Source organism: Fringilla coelebs (genome assembly GCF_963513975.1).
Source record: "Fringilla coelebs genome assembly, chromosome: 2".
Lineage (NCBI taxonomy): Eukaryota > Metazoa > Chordata > Aves > Passeriformes > Fringillidae > Fringilla > Fringilla coelebs.
Genome location: NC_140029.1, coordinates 121,966 through 132,041, shown reverse-complemented (window position 1 = coordinate 132,041; position 10,076 = coordinate 121,966).

Sequence of the window (10,076 nt, the reverse complement as noted above, 5' to 3'; positions counted from 1 at the left end):
CACACAGGGGACTCTGCCAGGCTATAAAAGGGGCCCCACAGGAGCAGACAGTGCTGAGCACCACAGTCTGGCAGTGTCCTGGCAGACAACAGCCTCAGCCTCTGCCACCCCAGCAGGGTTGCACTCCCCTCACTGGGATCCTGCAGGTCTCTGGGGAGCCTCTTCACCAGCCTGTGCTGGTGACCTGGATTGCCAGAGACGGTGCCATGGGGTTCCTCAACATCTTCACCATGGGTGAGCTGGTGGCAATCACGATGGTGCTGCTGCAGCTCATCCTGTTTTTTGTCATGCTACGGGACAAGTGTCTGTGGGTAGGTGGCCTCTGATCTGCTGTGTGGGCTGGGTTTGGGGTGTGGGTTTGGGATGTGGGTTTGGGGTCTGGGATTGGGGTGTGGGTTTGGGGCGTGGGTTTGGGGTCTGGGATTGGGGTGTGGGTTTGGGGCGTGGGTTTGGGGTCTGGGATTGGGGTGTGTTGGTGTGCCATGCGTGGCAGGACAGTGTGGAGCGCTCTGGGGAGCTGCCCTTGTCTCACCCACCCTTGGTTCTTGCAGAGGATCCGTCAGAGCTCAAAGCAGCCAAGCGCAGCCAGAGACCGGCTGGAGGGGCAGAGCACCGTGGGCAGGGCACAGAGATCAGCACAGACGGGGCTGCCCCGCGGCAGCTCCCCACACGGTTCCATGAGCTGCAGGAGGCGTTTCCCAAGGTTCATCCGGAGCTGCCAGGACTCGCAGGCGCTCTTTGAGGAGCACCGCAAGGAGCTGGAGGCACAGCTGTCCCAGTGGCGATGGGGCCGGGGCAGCGGCATGGTGGTCCACGCTGATCTGAATGTTGCGCCAAAGCTGCTGGGGGCCAGAGAGCGTCCCGAGTGCCTTGGAGTGGAGTTGGTAAAGCCAGACTTGTACAAGGTGACAGAAGAGAAAAAACCTAAGGACATAAGACGATGCAGTAGCAGCAGCTCCATCATGCTGCAACGCAGAAGATCTGTGGCGATTGCCAGGTTGCTCCCTAGACTAGTGGTGATCATGAATCCCATTGTATGGGAAAGCAGCTGCAGCAGCTGCAGCAGCAGGAGCAGCAGCTCAGTGGAGCTGGAATACAGCACCAGCACTGCTGCTGGAAGGTTCCTGGAGCAGCTTCACGCCCGCCTTCAGAGATACGTGGAAGCCTGGCAGACACGCCATGGTCGGCGCCGCCGGTGCCTCAACATCCGCTTGAAGCCCCGGTGGTGGAGGCGGTGCTGGACCCAGCTGAGAAAAAGGGTGTAGTAAGAATGAGTAGTGAGGGAGGGGCAGGGGTGAAGGGATTTTCAGGAACTGCCTGGGACAGTGCAATCCCTGGGCTTCTACAGATTCTCTCTGTGGAGTCTTCCTGTCCTCTGGCAGATTCTTTACAAATTAGCTGAGGGTTCCCTCCTCCATTGATAGAAACATGACTGATCTCAGTGCTGCCCAGGGGAGCCCCACTGGTGACTGGATAGCAGCAGAATTAAACTGTCCCCTACCATTCTCTGGGTCTGGCCATCCAGACCCTTTTTTACAGTAAACAGTGGACCTGTCCAAGCCATGGGCAGCCAGTTTCTCCACAAGAATGCTTTGGGGAATGGTGTCAAAGGCTTAATAAAAGCCCAGGTAAACATCATCCCCAGCATTTTTATCTCCCACCAAGCAAGTCATTTTGTCATAGAAGGAAAGCTGTGGACAATCCAGGAAATTTCATTGCACCCTGCTTTAAGGGTAGAATAATGAAGGGCCTTGGGAACTACCAATCTGCCTACCAGCCTTCCCAGTGTCTGAGAAGATTCCCACTTAAGTATCTGCTCTTTCCCTGATTCTTACCCATCAACCCTCGACTTTTTCATCACCACCGTCAATTTCAACATGCCCTCATATACAGGGCTACCCCACTGCTTCTCTTTCCTTGCTGAGCCCTTCTGAAGAGTTTATCTCCTCCCAACTAACTCCTTGTGCAACACCAGCCTATTTGCTGGCAGGATGCTGCGAGGAGCACCAAAGGCCCTGATGCTCAGCACTTATTGAAACATCCCGGGGCTATCAGCAGTCTCTTCAGCACAAATCTGAAACAACCCGGGGCTATCAGCAGTCTCTTTGGCACAAATCTGAAACATCCTGGGGCTATCAGCAGTCTCTTCAGCACAAATCTGAAACATCCCGGGGCTATCAACAGTCTCTTCGGCACAAATCCAAACCACAGGCCCACTGGAAGAAATTGAACTCTTCCTGCCCAACTCAGCATGTTCTCCAGCCTTTATTAATCCGTGTTGTGTATGTCCTGCTCAGGTCCCACACCATCACAACACATCCTCACCACTCCTTTGCTCATGAAATGTCTGGGAAATGTCCATCAATCTCCAGAGCTGGGCAGCAGCTGTCTTCTGGAACCAGTGAGGAGGAGGGTGATGGAAGCGGAGGATCTTGTAGAGCCAGATAGGAGAAGCAGCTCCATGGGGCTGTGCAGCACTGTCACCATTGCTCTGGGTAGAAGTGGTTCCCCAGGTCTTCTGCTTTCCCCTTTCTAAAAATGGGGGTCCCTTTTTCCAGTCATCAGGGACTTCACCTAATTGCCACAATTTTTCAAAAAATTATGGATAATGGCTTAGCAACTTCTGCTAGTTCCCTCTGGGCCTGGGGATGTATCTCTTCAGGTCCCATGGACTTGAGTACATTCGGGTTCCTTAGATGGTCTCAAATCTGATCCTCTCAGTGGCCTCAGGGTCTTCATTCTCCCAGTCCCTGCATTTGCCTTTCTCAACTTGGCAGCATGGCTGGAGCACTTGCCATTGAGCACTGAGGCACAGAAGTCCTTGTGAACAGCAGTCTTCTCTTTGTGCAGGGTAGTCAGGTCTGTTTCCTTCTGGAGGGGGCCCACATTACCCCAACTCTTGTTTGCAACGTATCTATAGAAGCCCTTCCTGTTATCTTTAATATCCCTGTCCCTGCCCTCCCCTTAATCTTCACCCACAAGCTCTCAGCTGGCTCCTCGTACTTCCCCAGGCAGAGTTCCATATCTCTAGAGGGCTGCATCCTCTCCTCATCTTCCTAGCTTGTCTTTCCTAAAAAGCCTAAGCCCTTCCATTTCAGCACTCCAGTCACAGGAGCCATTCCATCATGTCTCCGAGATATTCTGCTTTCCTTTACACTTGTTGGTCATTGCCAGTGCTTTTATTCAAATGAGAAAATTGCCAAGCCATTTGGTTAAAAATGAGTTTTCCCAGTGTTTGGAGGAGATGAAAGAACCTGAAACTGCTTCTTCTGATAAATCCATAAAGGTGGGATGCTGTATGAAGCTCACTGCTGTAACTAGCCAGTAACTTTCACTGATATTTTAACTATTAAAAAATATTACTTTTATCATGAGTGTGTGTGTAAAATACAAAAACTGTTGGGCCTTCTCCATTCTATGAAGCTTTGTTCGTGCATCTACATCCTGGGGAGCCCTTTGGGCCTGCCCCTCACCTTTGGCTGCACCCCCTCACACAGGGCATCTCCACCTCCTGAGGTGCAGCAGCCTCAGGTGTGGCCAGTGGGGAGAGCAGGGGGCAGATGCTGCTGGGGGTGTGTGTGACACCTGGGTGCACCTGCTGCCAAGAGCTGCAAGGGGGGACTCCAGGGAGTCTCTCAGAGTGTGGTGAGAGCAGCTCCCAGGGGCTGCGGCACTGCCCAGAGGTGTGCGGGGGCAGGCGCTGTGCCGAGGGGCAGGAGAGGAGGGAGGGGAACACACCTACCCTAGCCCACCTGGGCAGGTGGGGCAGCGTGGGGGCACCAAAGTTCTTTTTCCTTTCATCTTCCCAGTCTATCCCACTAACCCCAGAAAACTGAGGTTTTGTGGGGAAAAGGGTTTGAATTGAGGAGAAAAAAATCTCCTTTTCCGTTTCTGTGTTTAAACTGAGGGTAAACACCTTATTTAATCTCCAGCATTTATTAAAATATTTGAAACATGTCTAACAGTTTTAAGATCAGTATTGTCAATATTTTTAGTCTAAAAAGCAGTAGCACCATCATCAAAACCCAGAAGTTTTTGACAGTTTAAAGTGATGCTGTTTTGGATTTAAATTGATATACACTTGATCTGACCATTTTTCTATCTATTCACACAGATTTAAAAAACATGGGAAATCTTCCCTAAGGGAAAGTGTTTCATTAACTTTGTTTATTATTTGTACCAATACCTGGAATTTGGTACAGCTACAGACTGGATTTTTCTGGGTGATTCTGTGACATGACCAGCAAGATGGAGAAGTAGCACTTCACAAATCTTCCCAAGCACTAATAATTGTACTCCTTTAAATACGTATTAAAAAAACCCAGATACCAGATCAGAACAGGAAGCAGAAAAAAAGAAGAAAAAAACCTGAGCAAGGGAACTCCTGAACTTTTTCTGTTGTCAGTTTAAGATTGTGATCTTCCAACCATTCAGAAAAGTACCGGTAGCTAAAGAATTTAGGGAATTAAATGGAAACAAAATACAGGGAATTAAAGCAAAATGCCGCTGCTAAATATTCATTGAGAAATTCTGCCCGTGTACCAGACAAAGAGTAAGCAGTTTCCTGATTAAGGTTACTGAAAACAATACTCAGTGACTCCTTCCAGCTGAGTATGAGCATTTGCTATGACATCACCTTCCAACTGGAATTCCAGTGCTTTGCAGATTAATAATGAGCAGAGAGGCTCTCAAACTTCCTTCAGGTCTGGCTTCCTCTGCTCCGTAGCAGCAAGGCAGAGAAGAGGGCAAGAACTTTAACGTGAGGTTTAAGTTTTAGGGAAGGATATTGGCAGTCAAGGGCAAGGTGAGCAGTCACCGGTGGATGGAAGCGGTTGGTATTGCTCACGTCTCGATTTCTGGGGCAGCTCTTAGCCCCCGTTCTTGTTCACTGGTATTGCACCAGGACCCCCTCACCAATGGGCCAACGGACCCAGTTCGTCACTCTCGGGAATTGATATTGAGAAGGAAATTTGTGTTTGAGTGATTGGGTTTTGGTTTGTTTTGGTTTTTGGGTTTTTTTTTACGTATTATTGTTATGTTGGGTCTTATTAGGCTTAATTGTTTTAAATTGTAGTTTTGGTATTTTTAGATAACTTCTTTGTGGTTTTGTGGGCTTTTTTGTGGATTTTTTTTTGTAACTAAATATTATACCAATATTTATTTGTAATTATGTGAGTAATTTTAATTTTTGTAGTTTAACTGTAATTTGGGTAAGAACAGATAAATTGTATTTTAAGAGTTTATGTTATGTATAGGGTTGTTTTGATTTACGATTTAAAGTTTGTGAGGGATAAGGTTAGTTCTGAAGAGGTATACTAACAAGGTATGTAGAAAATGCATTTTCAGGATTGGTGACGGATAAACACTGTATTTGGATGTGTGGTGTTAGTGTTACTTATACATTTTGTATTGGTTGTGGAACTATTTATCTCGGGGTTTTTGGTGTGTTTGAAATAAGGTTTGACACAGGGAGTGAGAATCTCGTGCGGTTCATATTTTGTGGAAACACAAGTATAACTTCAGCTTTAGGTTCAGGTTTCTCTAGGGAGCCGAGCCAAGCTGAGCCGAACGGAGCGAGCGGCTCCGAGTTCGGCCGAAGGGAGCCGAGCTCCCCCGAAGAGACGAATCCAGCCGAACGCAGGCGACAGTAGCCATGTCAGCGGCCATCTTGGCAAATCCTCGCTCTTTCGGTGGTTGAACTGAGAGTGTAGCCCACAACCTGGCTTGACTTGACAAAACAAAGAGGTGGGCGGGCCACCTTTACTTAACCCGGAAAAGGTTCAAACCGTCTGGTCTGCTCGAAAAATAGCGGAACAGCCGAGTGTCACCGAACCGAGCCGAGCTCCGCCCAGCGCCCCGTCCCGGGCAGGCCGGGGCGGGCTCGGGGTGCAGCCGGGGCTGTGTGAGGCTTCCCCGCCTGTCCCTCTGTCTCCCCCTCCTTCCTCCTCCCCGTATTCGCCTTCTCTCGCTCCCTTTCCCCCGTTTCCCTCTCCCCCCACACACCCGGCTCCTTCCTGTCCTGTCCCTATCCAGCTACTCCCTTCTGTTCTCCCTCCTCTGTCCACCCTCCCTCTACCCTCCTCGCGAGCTTTCCCTTCCCCTCCCGCTTTCCTCCACAGCCCGACCTCCCCGCCTGCCCTTTCTCATCCCCTGCTATCGCTCCTCTCTCCCCGTCCCCCCTTTCCTTCGTTCTCCCGCAGCCGCGGGGCTCGGGGTGCCGGAGAATAAAGCCCCGAGGGCCGGAGCTCGGCACCCCTCGGCCCCTGCAGGAGTCCCCGCACGGGGCCGGAGGCTCTCGGCGGATCCCCCCGTGCCGGTCAGACACCCCGCCCGACGCCGCCGGACCCGCGGCTTTCCCGACATCACGCTGAGAGAGGCCCCCGCACATCACGCTGAGAGAGGCCCCCGCTCTGTGCCGTGCCGTGCCGTGCGGTGCCCGCCGTCTGTGCCACGGCCTCTCTCTGCCCCTGGGCCGTGACAGCGCGGCTGGGGAGGAACCTCAACCCTTCTGGGGGCTGCCCCCCCTTTCTTGTTGCAGCAGAATCCCTTTCTGGGGGGATGTACGTGTGGAAGGGGCTTGAAGGAAGGGCTGCGCTGCCGTCCAGGGCAGTTGGACTCGTTCTGTGCCTTCTTTAGGGGGTGAGGAAAAGGGGGTGAAGACTCGGGGCTCTGATGCCATTTGGGGCACCCCAAGGTCCCTAGGAGAACGAGCCGCACTGCGGTGGAGGAGCAGGTGGGTGGCGAACGAGGGGGGAGTCAAGCTGAGTTGCCCTTCCCCATAGGGGGCCAAAGCTGCCAGAAATTTCCTAGGGAGGGGTGGGTGTAGAATGCTAAAACCTGTCAAGTTTTTCATTTTTATAGGTCTTTGAAAAGAATGGGAATTTGTCTCTAAATTCATTTGGGAAGAAACCCTCTCTGTTTCCACTCGTTTATTTACAGGAATGTAGGAAAGTGACAAGAGATGGGTAGTAGTTTTGAAAACATTGCCGTAAGGTTTTTATCTAGGAATGGACCGAGCCGTGCCCTGAAACCATAAGAGCAGCTGCAGGGGCTGAAGGGAATAGAAAGGGCTCTCGGGCACCTTTGGCCTCCGTTCTCTGCCGGTCCCCTAACCGTGTGGCAGCCCCGGGCTGAGCTCGGCGGTACTGCTGCCGCCTTGTGCACAGAGAGCGGTGCTGCCGCCCCCCGACCCAGCGCGTTTTCCTTCCCGTTGTAAAACTGCAAACATCGCAATATTCCTCTGACACCAGCCGTTCTAGGAAGTAGAGCTGTAGGGGGCCTTGGCCTCCCTTAGGCCCTCATGTCAACTTACTCTGAAACATTAGGGTGGAAGTTATTCTACCTCTTGAACAGAGGTACCTTTTCCTTACAGGTGCTTGTGCCATAGTTTGGATTCTGCTTCGTAACATTTCTAGTGTGACAGAGTTTACCATGGAGACAATCTGCCAGGAGGTAGCACTTTGGGGGGCATGGCAGTCCTGGGTGTGTATTCTGAACTTCTTCCAAATGTTAGGTTTGATGTATTTCTTAAGAAAACAGCAGCCTTTTGCGTCTGCGTGTCAGCTGTTGAAATTTTGGGTTCGGTTTCCTGAATCACGAATGTCATAGGATTCCTCCCAGATGACAGCTGCCGGGAACTATGGCTCTTCTTGTTCTTGGATTTCAGGGGCTGTCTCCAAAGTGACCTACAGATATTGGAATGGAAATCTTTATTTGCTGTGTAAAAGAATCTCTCTGAAGCATCAGCCATGGTCCAAATGTGCCATTTTGCCTTTTAAAAGTAGCAACATCACATGATTTTTCTCAGATTAAAGCTTCTGTGGAGTCAGATCTGCCTGCCCCTTGAGAGTTGAGGGTTTCCTGTGAACTGGTCTTGCCAGAAGGGCTTGCTGAGTTTTCCTTTTTGTGGAAAAGAGATCCCATTTGGAGCCTGCAGCCTTGTGTTTCCTGTGGGATTTCCACTAGAATTGCAAGCTTTGCAGGATTTCTTATAGCAGAAATTTTCTGGGAACTAGGACTCCAGCTGGATTTGGGTCTTGGGACTCTCAAGTGAAGTGACCATGAGACAATAGGGCGTGCAGATTTCCCTGCTGTTGAAAAGAGCTATCGTTTGCATCCAGGAGCCACCACCTGAATGGGGGTGTCACCTCTTAAATTTGCAAATGTCACAGGATTTCTTCTAAATGAATGGTGCTAAGAACATAAGATCTGGCTGGCTTTGGACTTAGAGGTGCCTCCTCTGAATTGGTCTTCAGACACTAGGTTGGAAAGTGTTCCTGCATATGCCAAACAGCCCCTGCTATGCAGTTAATCAGCTTCAAAGTACCATCAAGTTGCTGCCCCTACAAAGGTTTTGACACAGCCTGATCGTGGTGTCTCCATTCCACTCCACCCCCCTTAGCAGGTGCTTATGGTTGTATGGGGAATCATTGTGGAGCATGCCAACACAGTTCCATCCTGGGAACAGCACCTGTATTTTACCCTAAAATTTCTGTCCCGTTATAGCTCCTGTTAGGATACAAATGTAACTTCTCCATTTCCTCTGATTTTACCCCCAGTCATCTTTCCATACAAACATTGCTCCGCTCTCCAGAGGATTATTGTGAGCAGATGTGAGCTCTGCTGTCCCTTTGGACTGAGAAAGACAGAGGTTTTTTCACAAGCTCCTTTTGAACCTGTCTTGCACCTGTTACAAGTCCTCAGTTTCCTGCAGTTTTGTGGGTCAGTCACATGTAAAACAGCACAACTGGCTGGCATGCTCTGCTCATGAGAGATGAGAAGAATCCCCCTGCTCACACCAGACCTGCAGCTGCCAAACCTCACCAAAGCACCTGAGGAGCCCCCAGAGATTGATGGCACAGAAGGGAGGTGATGGAGGACAGCACAGCAGGCAGCCTGCCCTCCCTCTGGGTGGGAAGAAGGCAGGGCTGGGAACTGTCAGCAACATCCCACCAGGTCTGGCTCACGGTGCCACCCTGAGGGCTTCCCCTGCCTTTGGGCAGTCCCAGCTGCTGCAGCTCACTTCACAGAGACTCACTGTCTATACTGTGCTTGGCTGCACTGGAGAGGATGAAGCTGAGGACAGCAATGATTGCCTTCCCATCCCCTGACTGCAGACGGGAGGGAGGGCGAGCTCTGTCACCTTGGGAAGGCATCTGCAGGCTCACTGCTGCCCATCTCTGGAGCATGGCTCCATGGGGGATCACGGTAAGGACAGCAGTGCTCACCTCAGTGCACCTGAGGTCAGCTTCAGGATCTTGTCATACTGTGGGAGAGCAGAGCTTCACAGTTAACACCAGCTAACACACTACCAGTGCTAACACTAACAATTCTTACCTAAATATTAATACTAATAACACTTACTATGCATATTATTAATACTAGCAGCATTCTTAACACTGAGGCTTGCATGAAGAATACAAAATTAATTAAGGTTGCTGATTATGCTGTTGTGGTGTTGAAATACTTGGCCTCCACTGTGGTAGCCCCACACTTACATCGATGGCCTCCCCCAGCAGGTCTCAAAACACCTGGATGCAGATCAGCTTCAGCTCCACTGATGTGATAAACAGAGTTCACTCTTTAAAATTTTAAAGAGTTTAATAACGGATAAAAGGACAAAATAATCCAGCACTGGGGTGCTTTTGGCACATGGCCAAAGAGCACAGAGGCAGCTTAAAATCATGTTCACTACATATGGTTACATTACTGGGGTTACAAGCATATTCATTAGCTTACACATTATTCAAACATTCCTTTGAGTTTTTGATGTTCCAGGAACTCTCTTGTTTGGTTTTAACCTCTGACTTGTCTGCAGAACATTCTCTAAATTAGGTCAACATATTTTATTTCTTCCTGTAGTTTTGTCCTGTTGCTTCACACTCCCGATGAGAGTCGATAAATCTTTCCTGGATGCTTAAGCTCTCTTTTTGTCACTGTTATCTTATCACTTGGTAGGGCCAGTCTGCACATATAAGAAACAGAATAATTGCTTTACACCACTCTCTGAGTTAGTTAAATAGAAGTATTTTAGTTTCTATTGTGAAAAATGCATATTTTGTGATTGGCTTTTTGCA